This window comes from Eptesicus fuscus, chromosome 2 (assembly GCF_027574615.1).
Source record: "Eptesicus fuscus isolate TK198812 chromosome 2, DD_ASM_mEF_20220401, whole genome shotgun sequence".
NCBI lineage: Eukaryota > Metazoa > Chordata > Mammalia > Chiroptera > Vespertilionidae > Eptesicus > Eptesicus fuscus.
In genome coordinates this window covers 95082220-95097586 of record NC_072474.1, presented here as the reverse complement: position 1 = coordinate 95097586, position 15367 = coordinate 95082220, and the positions used below count along the sequence as shown (strand labels likewise).

Genomic DNA, 15367 nt, shown 5'->3' with positions numbered 1-15367 from the left:
TGCCTTGGACCATTGCACTAACATACTGAATCCTTAAAGGCATGCTTATGTCTTTCTCATTTTCACCCCACCCCTCCCACCTAGCACCTAGAACTGTGCAATGCTGATAGTAAATGTGTTAAATTGGGTTGAAAATAACACTATAGAAGAAGTGAGATCTTAAGGCAGCTTAAGGTTAATTAAAATAAGGACTAAATTTTCAGAGAAATCAAGTGTACTTTGGCGCTTGATAATTTGAGAAAATGTCATAGCTTGAGCTAGGGCTTAAAAGATGAGTAGAATTAAGATAGAAAAAGGAAGACAGATAGCAAAAAGTATGGGTTGTTACAGAATGCATGCAGCCATACAGGAAATTTGGAGAAACAGATAACTAAATTCTAGACAGAATTGCCTCCTGGTTCTCAGACCTCCTTCTATGACTCTGTTGCTCTAATTCATAAATATTTCATGTTCACATTAATTAGAAATTGTCATTGCAGAATAGCTGTTTTGCCATATCATGCAATGATTCATTTAACCAATCATTCATTTCGTTAGTTATTGGGGGCTTGCTATGATTATTTATGCATAGTGAGAACTGTCAATCATGCTAAGGAACCTACTAGTGCTTCAAGGGGGGAGATAAAGAGCTGTGGGGAGAGTGCAGCGGAGGAATTAGAGGAAAGCAGTGCTGCCTCTGGTGGTATCAATTCCAGGGAGCCTACAACTTTAAGAGTTGATAGGAACCTGTCAGTCAGGACAAAAGAAGTATCTTTAACCTCTAATGCAGATACCAGAGGGCCCTGTACAATCTTTGCTACGCCCCTTCTCTTGGAAATGTAGTGCCCGTGACGATGAGACTGTGGCCTTTGAATTGGAGACTTCACCCAAGGATGCATCTAGCCACAATCTATAGATTTGCAGAAGTTAAAGGCTGTAAATTTGGAGTCATAAAAATCTTGAGACCAGAGTCCTGATCTACCTCTTTGTCTTAATGAATTTGTTTTTTAAACCAAAGATTTGAGGCCCTATCATATTATAGGAATTCATATTAATTAGTATTATAACATAATTAAAAACAATAATTGATATAAAGTTGAAAGAATTAATAAGAAACAGGTTCTTCCCACAAGGACCTCATGTCGTATGAGGGAGAGAAACACAGAAATAGAAAATAATTGCGTGCGTTGAGAATTGTAAATGTCGTTTGACCCATGTTAGGAGACCACTGTGTGGCTAACTCTGATCCTGATTCCTCAGACACTGTCTACTCTTCTTCATCTGCTTCCACCCCTACCTGCTCCCAAGGCCTGTCTTATTTCCTACAGGAGTCCTCTATATAAAGAAAATAACTTTGTATTTAAAAAAAAAACAAACATTTCCATATACTCCTTCTCAACCAGACACATCTGAACTACCTCTCACCACCTGTGGGGTGAAGTCTGAACTCAAGAGCCTGATTTGCCAAAACTTTCATAATTGGGCATCATCCTACCAGCTAGCTGATTTCTTCCTGTACCCGACCCTCACATATTCACATGTTCAGTTTTAAGGTCTGCCTCCTGCAGGAAGCTATCCTGAGTGGACTCCTAGGGAAATTAATGCTTAAGTAGTGATTTGTAATCAGAGACCTTTCACATTATTGTTTCCATTATCTAATGTCTAGGCCTTGCTTCCTAAATTCATTGTTAACCAATAAAGAAATAACTGTTCTATTCCTCTCTTGATACCGAGCACCTTGGACAGTGCCTGGCCAGCAAGGCACCTGGTAAATACGCAGTATCACAATACGTACATAGCTTGAATGTTGCAATTACAAATGTAGATCGACATATGGTACTTTTATTCAGTAAGATCACTCATTAGCATTAGTAATATCCTGTAATTTCTAAGATCTTTTAAAAAGGGCTACTTGGTAATATTTAGGGGAAACAGACTGTTGGCCTGAGAAAGTCGGTTTTTAAGAAAATTATTCTAAGAGCCATGTGCATGATGGGTTGATGAAGTGAGGGAGACTGGAGGCGGGTAGACAAAGCATGTGCAGTAATGAAGCTTAAGAGACAAGTGAGTGTCTGGGCTATGAGTCTCCCAAACACCTAGCTTTGCTCATCAGTATCCATCGTTATTTAAATGTTGTTCATTTGACAAATAGAAATAAATCGTCAGGCTTTATTTCCATTAATAGATGAAAGAAGAGTCCCTTTTTAGCCAAGTAAGGTCAGTTAGAGTGAATTCCTGATTTGCCAAAGCAGTGACTTTTAAGCCCAGTCTTTGAAGAATTCCTTTGCCATTAAGAGTTTTCTTTTATTAGTTTTATGTAAATGTGTATATTGATGTTTTTATAGAAATTAAATACAATGGCTTGTACCTTTGTCTAGAGGAAAGAACACATAATGGAAATGCAATCACAAATAAGATTTTTTAAGCCAACAATTTTATTATCTCTCACATATTTCATAGAAAAGAGAATGTGGCAAACGGGTCAGGGTGGGATGGAAAGTAAGATGCCGGTTTGGACATGTTGCTCTATGTACATCTGGGAGCAGGCTCTCCCCCGAGGCCCTGCTCAGCAGCTGCACTTGTCGGATGCTCCTTTGCAGATGCAGCCCTGGGAGGTGGCAGGAGCAGCAACTCTTCTTGCAGGAGGTGCATTTGCAGTCTGTGCATTTGCAGGAGGCGGCACAGGTCCACCAGCTGGGCAGGAGCATTTGGGATCCATTTTGATCAGATGTGAGGCAGGAGGTCTAAAGCTGGTCATGCTGGCCCAGCCGGTGTGGCTCAGTTGGTTGAGCATTAACCTATGCACCAAGAGGTCGCTGGTTCCATTCCAGTCAGGGCACATGCCTGGGTTGCAGGCTCCATCCCCAGTAGGTGATGTGCAGAAGGCAGCCAACCGATGTTTCTCATCAAAGTTCCTCTCTCCCTTCCTCTCTTTCTAAAAAAAAAAAAGAAAAAAAATCAAAGCTGGTCAGGCTGGACCCACTATTGTGGCGCCACTAGGCTCCATGTGCACCACGTGGGCTGCACCTGATCACATGGAGGGACTTGTGTGCCTGATATGTGGCACATGGTATCCGGCCTCCAGGCCCAAACCTCCCTAATTCTCAACTGAAAATGGAGATGCCAGACCGGCTGGTGTTGCTCAGTGGTTGAGCATCGACCTATGAACCAGGAGGTCACAGTTCGATTCCCTGTCAGGGCATATACTCAGGCTTCGGCTAGATCCCCGGGGGGGAGAGGGGGGGGCGGGGGGTGCGTGTGCAGGAGGCAGCCAAACAATGATTCTCATCATTGATGTTTCAGTCTCTCTCTCCCTCTCCCTTCCTTTCTGAAATTGATAAAAATATATTTTAAAAAGATGAAAATGGAAATTCCAGTCCTGATTTGGTTGGATTGCGGACATCCTGATTCTTGTCTCTATTCATGCTACTCTCAATAGTTGTTCTACTATTAATTAGGGAGGGTGTGTGCCATGCAAAACTGATGTCTAGAATATTAAAGTAAAAAGTAGAAGGTTAATCGATAATTTTATTCCTACTAATTCTTTTGTGAGCAATGAGATGCATAGATCTCCAGTGCACAATGGATGAGTTTTGACAATATACCAACCTAATGAAGCTATGGAACACTTCCATTAACCCATTCCTGTGTTCCCCACCCTACCTGTCCATCTCTGCCCTACATAAGCACCCTTCTTCCGATTTCCATCACCAGTTTCATCTTTGAACTTCATTCCAATGGAATCATACAATAAGTACTCTTTCATCTGGGTTCTGTCATTTAGCAGAAGGCTAATGTAATTCTTTTGTAAATTCCTTAGCATTTTCTAGATACACAATCATGTCATCTGGAAATAAAACATTATATTTCTTTTTGTTTAGGTCTTTATACATTTTATGTCTATTTCTTGCCATATTGCACTAGCTTATTGTACTCCAGGATTAGTGCTTGAACACAAGTGATAAGAGCAGATATTTTTTCCTTGTTCCCAGTCTTAAGGAGAAAGTGTTCAATGTTTCACTGTAAAGTATGATGTTAGCCTTTGTTTTCTTTTGCAAGGTTCCAGTTTATTTCTAATTTTCTGAGGGCTTTTATTATGAATGGGTTTGAATTTTATCAAAGGCTTTTTTTGCATCCTTTAAAGTGATCATATAGGTTTCTTTCTTTTTAATTATGTTATTCTGGCAAATTACATTGTTTTCAAATATTGAACCAGTCTTTCCTTCCTGGGATAAACCTAACTTGGTCATGATGCATTACCATTTTATATAGGAAGTCCCCCCAAAATGTGTGCATACACTTAGAATAATTATAAAGCCAGTGTTTACCATTTCATTTTTATAATTGCGCTATCAGCTGTTAAAGTGTATATACATTTTTGGGGGCACCCTGTATATTGATGAATTTGATTTGCTCAGATTTTTTTATGCTTTCATTGATTACTTTGGAGAGAGAATGGGAGAGGAAGGGAGGGAAGAGAGAGAGAGAGAACATTGATTCGTTGCCGCCCATATATATGCACCTTGACCACCGGGGAACCAACCCCCAACCTAGGCATGTGCTCTGACTGGGAATCAAACCAGGGATCTTTTAGTGCATTGGAGGATGCTCAACCAACTGAGCCACACTGGCCAGGGCGATTTGCTCATATTTTAAAGAACTTCATTCTGTCTGTGCTCATGAAGGGTATTGATCTGTGGTTTTCTTTTCTTGCCTGCTTTGAATATCAGTACTGCTGGTTTCATGAATTGAGTTGAGAACTGTTACCACCACCTCCATTTCTAAAATAGTTTGTGTTACCACCACCTCCATTTCTAAAATATTGTGATCAATATTATTTCTTCATTAAATGATTGAAAGGATATACCAATGTACATGGCCAGTGTTTTCTTTGAGGGAACATTTCATAATTCAGTTTTTAAAATAGATACAGATTTTCTATTTTATCTTGCATCAATTCTGATAGATTGAGGTTTTCAAGGAATTTGTCTATTTCATGGAAGTTAATGAATTTATTAGCATAAAGTTGTATGTATTGTTTCTGTTATTTTATTGATAACTGTAGGATAACCTCCTACTCCTGATTCTGATAATTTGTGTTTCCTATCCTTTTTTCTTAATAACTCTAGTTTTAATCATTTTAATGTTATTAATCTCATTAGGCAGACATCTTTTGACTTTGTTAATTTTCTGTTTGCTTTCCATTTCATTGCATTCTGCTCTTTCTTCCTGTACTCTACTTATTTTGGGTTTAATTTACCCTTTTTCTATCATCTTACAGAAAAACTTAAATTACTGATTTTAAGCCACTCTTCTTTTCTAATATAAGCATTTGAGGCAAAGCCTGATCTGTCCTGGGGAATGCTCCACCTAAGCTTAAAGAGAATGTGTAGTCTGCAAACATTGGGTGAAGTGTTCATAAATGTCCGGTTGAGTTTGTTGCTAGTGTTTTATATCCTTAATACTGTTCTGCCCTGTGGTTCTATCAATTATTGAAATCTCCAACTAATATTGTGGGTTTTCTTTCTGTCAGTTCTTGCTCTGTTGTTAGGAACATATATTTATTATTGCTAAATCCTCCCAGTGTATTGACCCTTTTATTTAAAACATCTCACTTTTTATCTAATAACTAGAGGCCCAGTGCACGAATTTGTGCACCTGTGGGGTCCCTCAGCCTGACCTGTGCCCTCTCGCAATCCGGGACCGCTCGGGGGACATTAGACTGCCAGTTTCAAGGATCGGGCCAAAACCGGCAGTCCAATGTCCCCCAAGGGATGTAATAGTGCGGGAAGCAGCAGGCGGCTAGGGAGGAGCCTGAGCTGGGGCTAGGTGCCACTCCTGCTCATCCCAGCCCCACTGTGCCTCCCACTGCTGCTGCTCAGTAGTGCTGCCTGGGAGGCGGGAGAGGCTCACACCTCTGCAGCTTCTCTTGCTCAGCCGGCTTCTGATGGAGCTGCGCTCCCACTGTGGGACTGCACTGACCACTAGGGGGCAGATGCTCAATGCAGGAGCATCATAGCGACCGGTCGACTGGTCGTTCTGTCATTTGGTTGCTTAGGCTATTATATATATAGATAGCTTATGTCATGGAGTCTGTTTTTCCTGATGTTACTCTAGCTCTCTCATTGCTGTTGCATTCATATCTGTTTCTACACTTTCACTTTCAGCTTAGTTATATCCTTGAATCTACACTGTATCTCTTGTAGGTAGCATGTATGTGGTCTTGCTTTGATCAATCAAGTCTGGTAACTGCTGCCTTTTGATTAGAGTTTTTAGACCATTCACATAAAATATAATGATATAATTGGATTTAATATAGTTCATCTTTCCCATGTTGCTATTTGTTTTCTGTGTGCCTCCTGTCTTTTTTGTTCCTGTTTCTCCTTGACTGCCTTCTTTTGTCTTAAGTAAATATTTTAATTCCCCTATTGATTTTTAAACTATATTGTAAAAATTATTTTCTTAGTGGTTCTAGGGATCATAACATGCCTCTTTTTTATTTTATTTATTTATTTATTTTACAATCTCCTCCATATTAACACTAATTTAATTCTAGTAAAACATACAGAATGTCTTCATTACCTTCCCCCTTGGTATTAATATTGTCATGTATAGTAACATCTATTTAAGTAATAAGCCCAATAAAATAGTCTTATGAGTATTGCTTTATATAAGTTATGTCTTTTAAAGAACTTAGATGGGAAATGAGAAAAAAATATGCTGGTAGAGTACTTTGTATTAACACATATCTAATGTTCTGCATTTTACTCAGTGGATTCGAGTCACCATCTAACATCAGTTCCTTTTAGCCTAAAGGACTGTCTTTAGTATTTCTTACAAGGCAGGTCTACTAGCAACATTCTCTCAGTCTTTATGAATTTTGCTCCCATTTTTTGAAGGATAGTTTTTGTGGATATAGAACTTTTGGTTAACAGGGTTTTAATTTTTTTTTTCAGCATTTTGATTTTGTCATTCCCCTGCCTTCTAACCTTTATTGTTTCTGATGGGAAGTCATCCAAGAATTGTATTGAACCTCTGCTGTATGTATAGTCAGGATTTTCTGACCTTGGCTTTCCATAAGTTTACTATGATGTGTCCAGGTATGAATCTCTTTATATGCATCTGATTTGCATTTCATTGAGTGTTGTGGATGCATAAATTAAAACTCTTCTTCCAATTTGGGAAGTTTTGTCCATTATTTCTTGAAGAATTTTTCTGCCCTTGCCTTCTTCTCTCCTGGGACTGTTCTATGTGTTGGCATGCTTGATGTGTCCCATGTTCTCTAAAGCTTTTCATTTATCTTTATTGCCAGCTCTTCAGATTGGGTTATTTCTATTGCACCAGCTTCAACTTCACTGATTCTTTTTTTTTTTCCATTTCAAATCTGATATTACACTTTTTAGTGAATTTTTATTTGTTATTGTACTTTTCAACTCCATAATTCTTTATAATTTCTCCTTTTTGATGATGCATTCATTGTGGTCATACTTTTCTATAACTTATTAAAAATCATTTCCTTTACTTCTTTGAACATAATCCTAACATGCACTGGGAATGGGTATCATCCACCATTCCAAATCAAATGAGCCCCTTTACCTGCAGCAGAGAAAATGCCAACCCCATGGCTTTGCCTGGCCTGGCCCTGGCTTTCCCTTTCCTGGCGGAACCTCCATGTCAGCTTTGCTGCAGCAGCAATTGTGAGACACCCATATTGTGTCATTTTTTTTTTTCAAATATGCCACTAGAAATTGATGAAATATGGTTATATCCGTTGGGAAAAAAAAAACACAGCACTAAACTGAATCCTGAAATGCAGGATGGCCTTTGTAAGGGTTTTGATCATTCTGCCATTCCCTGAACCTTCATGAGAGCCACCACTCTCTTCATAGGCCATTTATCAGTGTGGTGCATCTTACTCAGCCTCCCCCCTGCACCCCAGTACAGATCTTCTGACTCTTACTGTCAGCTCTGTCAAGACATTAGGATGAGGCACTTTTGTATAACACCAAAAAGGAAGAGAGAATGCAGAAGAAATGAAAATAAGGTAGAGAAATTGTATATCAAACCATACTTTTAAATCGGGAAGATGTAGAATTCACTACTAGACTTTTCTGGGTTTTAGATCTGTTTGTGTCAAGGAGATTTATTATCCATCTACTTTCCTTTTGAATGCCAGTCCCTTTCGAAGCCAAACTAAACAGAAATGGAACAAAAACTTTTGTGGAAAATCCTCCTCACCGGATGGAGGCATTTATTTACAAACAACAAAAAGAGTTATGTGACAATAAGACGACACCTGCAGGAGAAAAAAGCTAACACACTAATTTGCTATTCATTTTCATACTTCATAGTGAAAACTCCAGACATAAAATGTAGAAACAGAAGTTCACTATAAAGGAATATCAGTTTCTTATTCCCAAAAGTGTTTTAAAGTTGCTTTAACATCTGTACTCGATTGCAGGAAATACACAGTGAAAAGTAGAAGCATCTATATTATATCTGCATTATCTCAAAAATAATTTTATTTTATATTGTATTCCCTAGTAATGGCATGTTTGTAAGTGTATTTAAAACTCTTATTCACTTATTTACTGAAAAAAATCAGGTAAGAGCAGTTTCGTTTGAAAAAATGTACTGCTTTACCCTTAGATTGTATTATCACCTATGACTAAATTTAAACATGGACATCAGAATATAATCAAATGAAATGATGCCTCTAAAAAGTACCAAACAAAACCAAAAATAAAAACAAGAAATAGAAAATTATAAGTTATGGCAGAGATCTTTCCTCTTAAAATACCAGTAAGTCCCTGAAGGAGAAGAATGAATACAGGAACCTTGATCATTTCAGAATTCATGAAGAGATTTATAGGAATCATTGGGGAGCAGGGAGGGGGAAGCATTTGGGTCCCATTAGACAAAAAAGAGGAAAAGTACTTGCTGACTGGCTGCCGAGCCAGAGGAAACGTGACCATTGTTTTATGGTCCCGCTTTTTATATCTGGAGTACTGTACCAGTCAGAGTTCCAGCAGGAAACATGGCACTTTCCAACTAGATTATTTCTACAGGGTTTAAGAAAGGGACTTTCAACAAAGCTGGGAGAAAAGTGGAGAGAAATTACAAGGGATAGTGCAGCACCCTGGTGCCTGTAATAATAGAGCTATTACCACCCCAGGTACAAAGAACCCAGAATAAAGCACATTTTACAGTCATATAGCGAAGGCCTTTCTGAGGGGACCTACAGGTCAGGCCCTGGTGGAATACAGACCCTAACTTCTCTTTCCTTTCATTCTCTGGCCTCATGCTGTGGATCCCAGTGTCTACACATCACAGGAAGCTGGAGGATGGGGGGGGGGGGGGAGATATGGGGGCTTTGATATGCCTATTTTCTACAGATCAGCCTCCTGCTAGGGGAGAGAAACCAGGTGGAGAAGGGTGGGGAATGCATTTGGAGGGGCAAATGGAAGGAAGTTGACCCATTTTCTTGCTATTTAGGATGCTACTCTTATGGAACCTACAGGTCAGTGGAAAGATTTGGGCAAAAACAACTACAACAAAGTTAAATATGAACACCAATGAGAAAAGCATACATGGCGATTACAGGTCTCTGATCCAACATTTTTAATGACGGATTTTCCCTCCCATCTCATGGGGCAGTCTGTGGCCCCCTCTCTTTTGAACCACACCAAGTATTTCTGAGACCAGCTGAGGAATTTAGTAGAATTCTACATGTTTTGTTTTGTTTTTAAAGCTACTGTGTGCCAGACATTTTGTTAAAAGTGGTCTGGACAAAAGGGGCCTGTTCACCTGTATGCATCAAAGCCCAGTCAAATGAAAACAGGAGTTTGCAGCAAAGTGATGGTTTATTCGTTGATGAAATGGCTCCAAGCCTGGAGTCACTGGTGAGCTAAAGCATAAAGACCTGGCTCCCCATGGCTTCCAGGGGATGAGTTACATAGAGGGGAAAGACCATTCATCATGGTGGCTACAGGAGTTGTGGTCCTGGGCTGTACTGGTCGGTTGGGGCCAGGGCAGGGAGTAGTGGATCATTGTATCAGGTCCTGACATTAACCATGGCGTTGTTCTGTCTGCTTTCTTAAGGCTGTGGTCTATAGGGTCTTCCACTTTCAGGGGCCTGGGGCTGAAACACAACTGAAGTCAAGATGTTATCTTTAGCTGGACCAAAACTGTCTCTATGGGCAACTGATCTGAGGCTTTGTTCTTAAGACAGTTTAATGCCAACCAGAATCTGATGTCCTAAGGGCTTAATGATTAAGGAAGGGAATAGACGGACAGAAAGGACAACAGGTCATATTAAAGAAATAAAGTTTCTGTGTGGTTATAAAAGTTGATAATATAAAGTGGGTAAAATGAATACTCAATTCCAGCCCTCAAGGGCCTGATAGGATGAGAGGGAGAAAGGACATCTTTAAACAATGTCTGGAGGACCTGTGCATGGATACTAGGGCAGATGGGCGGGGCGGGGGGGTGGGGGTTGACGGGGACCCATCTCTCCTCTGAAGTGCTCTATGTGTATTAAATCATTCTTCATCTGACTGACCCAGTGGGGTTCATTCTGTTATCATTCCGGTATTATTCCCATTTTACATGGTAGAAAACTGAAGCACAGAAAGTTTAAATAACATGGCCAAGGTCACATAGTGAGCAAGAAATAAAGGTGGGATTTCAGCTAGGTAGTGTTGCTCTAGCTCCTCTCCCATTCTAACCATTCCAGAGCCCTCCTACCCACTTTTCAACCCTGAAAGTTAAGAAAGAAAAAGAGGAAGAGTGATGGGAAGAAGTATTTTTAGTGATAATAGCTGTCATTTAATGAGGAACTTATGTGTTCTCCTCATTGTGTTAACCACTTTTACTTTTTTCAGACCTTCTAGTGCTAAATAATAAATTAATGTTTATTTAATCTTGTCAAACCACCTATACTATAAAGAAGTTAAAAGATGCCATAATGATTCAAGTCTCGCACCAAGTCTCTATGAATACTTTGCAGTGGGTACATTACACCCATCAGATGTGATCATATAATGAGATTCATCACTGCTGAAAATAGAATAATAAAGTCATAACACCAATATAAACACTTTTATTTTCTTACATATTTTTATTCTATTATCTAGTATTTTAGTCATCATGGTTCATATTAAAATATTTTTATTTTAAACTAATTTATGGCTATAAAAATCCTAGTTAACTTAAACATTCTCCTTTATACAATAACACCCTAGTAGCTAAAATCAAAGTAGCCTGGGTATTTCTGTTTTGTTTGTTCATTTATTTTGCTTTTAGATTCCACATATAAGTGAAATCACATGGTATTTCTCTGACTCATTTCACTTAGCATAATACCCTCTAGGTCCATCCATGCTGTTGCAAATGGTAAGATTTCATGTTTTTTTAATAGCCAAGTAATATTCCATTTTATATATGTACCACAGCTTTTTTATCCACTTGTCCGTTGATGGCACTTGGGTTGTTTCCATGTCTTGGCTATTGTCAGTAATGCTGCAGTGAACGTAGGGGTGCATATATTCTTTTGAATTAATGTTTTGGGTTTCTTCAGATGTATATCTAGAAATGTGATCGTGGAGGGGAGGGATGTGCTAGGTGAAAAAGGTGAAGAGATTAAGTACAAATTGGGAGTTTTGAAATAGTCATGGGGATGTAGAACGTGTACCGGTTACTAATGCAGGTTTTTTTTCAATAGATGGAGTTACACATATGTTGATATATATGCGATTTTATATGTATGCTATTTTGTTGTATTGGCAACAAGATTCAAAACTTCATATGTCAAATTTGCTGAAGGTGTTAACATTATAGATATTTTTACGCTTAAAAATGTCTAATTTCGTGCCAAAAAAAAAGAGCATATGCGGGAAGTTTTAATTCATTACTTTATTTTAAAGAAAAGTGCTGCTGAAAGTTAGCATATACTTCGGGAAGCTTATGGTGAACATGCTTCATCTCAAGATACTTGTGAACGCGATTTAAACGCTTTAAAAGTGATGATTTCCATGTGAAAGACAAAGAACGTCCAGGTCAACCGTAAAAGTTTGAAGACCAACAATTACAAGCATTATTGGATGAAGATGGGTGTCAAACTCAAAAACAACTTGCAGGAAGATTAAACAATGCTCAGCAATTTCCGATCATTTACAAGCAATGGGAAAGATTTTAAAGGAAGGAAAATGGGTGCCACATCAACTGAACAAAAGACAAATGGAAAACCAAAAAGTCATCAGTAAAATGTTACTTCAACGGCACAAAAGGAAGTCTTATTTGCATCGAATTGTGACTGGCAATGAAAAGTGGATTTATTTTGAGAATCCCAAACGCACAAAATCATGGGTTGACCCAGGTCAACCATCAACATCGACTGCAAGGCCAAATCGCTTTGGAAAGAAGACAATGCTCTGTGTTGGGTGGGATCAGGAAGGTGTGGTGTATTATGAGTTTCTAAAACCAGGTGAAATCATTAATACTGATCGCTACCGACAACAAATAATCAATTTGAACCACGCTTTGATGGTAAAATGACCAGAATGTGCCAGAAGACACGGCAAAGTAATTTTGCTTCATGATAATGCACCATCACACACTTCAAAACCAGTTAAAGACACGTTAAAAGATCTTGCCTGGGAAGTATTAACCCACCCGCTGTATTCACCAGACCTTGCTCCTTCAGATTACCACTTGTTCCGATCAATGGCACACGCACTTTCTGAGCAGCACTTCAAAACGTACAAAGAAGTGGAAAATTTGGTCTCTGAATGTTTTGCCTCAAAACAAGAAAAGTTCTATTGGGACGGTATCCACAAATTACCTGAAAGATGGGGGAAATGTGTAGCTAGCGATGGACATTACTTTGAATAAAGTACTTTTGATGTTTCTCTTGAAATTATTGTGTTTTCTTTGATTACAAAATCCGCATTATTAACTGGTACACGTAGTAAGTACAGCATAGGGAATCTAATCAGTAATATTATAATGACTGTGTATGGTGCCAGGTGGGTACTTAAATATCGGGGGAGCACTTTGTAAAGTATATGATTGTCTACTATGCTGTACACCTGAAACTAATACAACATAATACTGAGTATAAACTGCAACTGAAAAGGAACTTTTTTTAATAGGGAAAAGGAATCTGATGCAAAGCATGTATTTGCATAAATGTAAATCCATCTTTAAAAATAGTTGCTTTCATCCTAGCCGGTTTTGCTCAGTAGATAGAGCATTGGCCTGAAGACTGAAGGGTCCCGGGTTCAATTCTGGTCAAGAGCACATGCCTGGGTTGTGGGCTTGATCCCCAGTGTGGGGTGTGCAGGAGGCAGCTGATCAATGATTCTCTCTCATTAATGATGTTTCATCTCTCCCTCATACTTCCTCTCTGAAATCAATAAAAATATATTTTAAAAAATAAAATAAAACAAAAATAGGTGTTTTCTACCAAAGCGGACAAACAACTGAAAATTCTGACAGCTTGTACATTGCTGGAGAGTTGGCTCTGACGTCACTGTCATTGTCCTTCGTGATGGGTGCCACCTTGTCAGTGGCATGTGATTGGGCTGCTATGACACATCATTTCAACCATACACACATAAAATACACCAAAAAAAAAAAAAAAAAAACCCACAAAACACCCAAAAGTAGTCTGGCTCAGCGTAGCTTCGTAAACCTTTAGGATTACCTAGGGAGAAGTGGAAAGATCTGGCTTTTCCATACAAAACACTGTCTTCAGGGTTTCTCTTCAGGACACCAAATAAAATGTTGCTTCTCTCTGGCAATATGTAGAGCAGCTATGCACACATCGTTAGTGTGCAGTAATATAAGTTAATAGTCTCGCAACTTAAAATCACCAGCATATTTCTTGTAGAAGCCACAGTTCTTTCAATAGAAGGCTGTTAAAGACACACACAAGGAAACCAAAACATCCCCTACGACCTTAAGCATAAGGTGTGTAATCAACTCTCAGATTGAAAAATATCTATATGGCTTGTAAACTGTGATTACATTATAGCCCTATTTCTGAGGTAGGAAAAATAAATTGCAGAATAACACTGGGTTTTCTCCCCTGAACCTGCTTTATTCCCTGGCCCTGAAGTGATGTAGGTGCATGTTATGACTTTGTCTACTCGGATACTGTTTCTTGCCCAGTGAATGCAGTTTGTGGCTGTAGTAATAGTAAACTCTCACCCTGTGAAGCAGTAAGTGAGACCCATTGACCTTCCAGTCATTCTGAATCCTTATGAGGTTCATGTACTTGGAGTTGTAGAAATAGTCAGGGGCAGTTCCATCTGAATGCATAGAGGCACCATTTACTGGATTTGTATTTGTATTATGCTGAACCTGTTTGCATAGTATGTCTCTACTAGAGGATTTGTGCACCGGTGGGGCCCCTCTGCCTGGCCTGCAGGGATCAGGCTGAAACTGGCAGTTCAACATCCCCCGAGGGGTCCCTGAGTGCGAGAGGGCACTCTGCAAAGTTGCTGTCACTTGGCAGCTCCTGTGTTGAGCATCTGCCCCCTGGCGGTCAGTGCATATCATAGCTACTGGTCGTCCAGTCGACCAGTCACTTGGGCCTTTATATATATATAAAGTAGAGGCCCGGTGCACAAAATTCGTGCAGGGGGGGGGTGTCCCTCAGCCCAGCCTGCACCCTCTCCAATCTGGGACGCCTTGAGGGATGTCCGACCGCCCATTTAGGCCCGATCCTGGTGGGATCAGGCCTAAACGGGCAGTTGGACATCCCTCTCACAATCCAGGACTGCTGGCTCCCAACCACTCACTTGCCTGCCTGCCTGATCACCCCCTAACCACTCCCCTGCCAGCTTGATAGACGCCTAACTGCTCCGCTGATGGGCCGATTGCCCCTAACTGCCCTCCCCTGCAGGCCTGGTCACCCCAAAGAGCCCTCCCTTGTTGGCCCAGTCACCCCTAACTCCCCTCCCCTGCAGGCCGGATCACCCACAACTGCCCTTCCTTGCAAGCCTGGTCCTTCCCAACTGCCCTTCCCTGCTGGCCTGGTCCCTCCCAACTGCCTTCCCCTGCTGGCCTGGTCCTCCCAACTGCCCTCCCCTGCAGGCCTGGTCCCTCCCAACTGTCCTCCCCTGCAGGCCTGGTCCCTCCCAATTGCCCTCCCCTGCTGGCCTGATCACACCTAACTTCCCTCCCCTGCTGGCCTGGTCCCTCCCAACTGCCCTCGTCTGTTGGCCCGGTCACCCCTAACTGCCCTCCCCTGCAGGCCTGGTCCCCCCCCAACTTCTCTCCCCTGCAGGCCTGGTCCCCCCCCCAACTTCCCTCCCCTGCAGGCCTGGTCGCCCCCCCCCCCAACTACCCTTTCCTGCAGGCCTGGTCCCCCCAACTGCCCTCC

The 15367-nt window shown here is 40.5% G+C and overlaps 1 protein-coding gene and 1 pseudogene across 1 annotated transcript in view; one reads left to right on the top strand and one right to left on the bottom strand.

Annotated features, from left to right (window-relative positions):
- The window catches only part of NWD2 (NACHT and WD repeat domain containing 2), a 137516-nt gene that overhangs the window by 18558 nt on the left and 103591 nt on the right, over positions 1 to 15367 (top strand). The window lies entirely within an intron of this gene.
- Positions 2546 to 2698, bottom strand: LOC114231044 (metallothionein-2A-like; annotated as a pseudogene).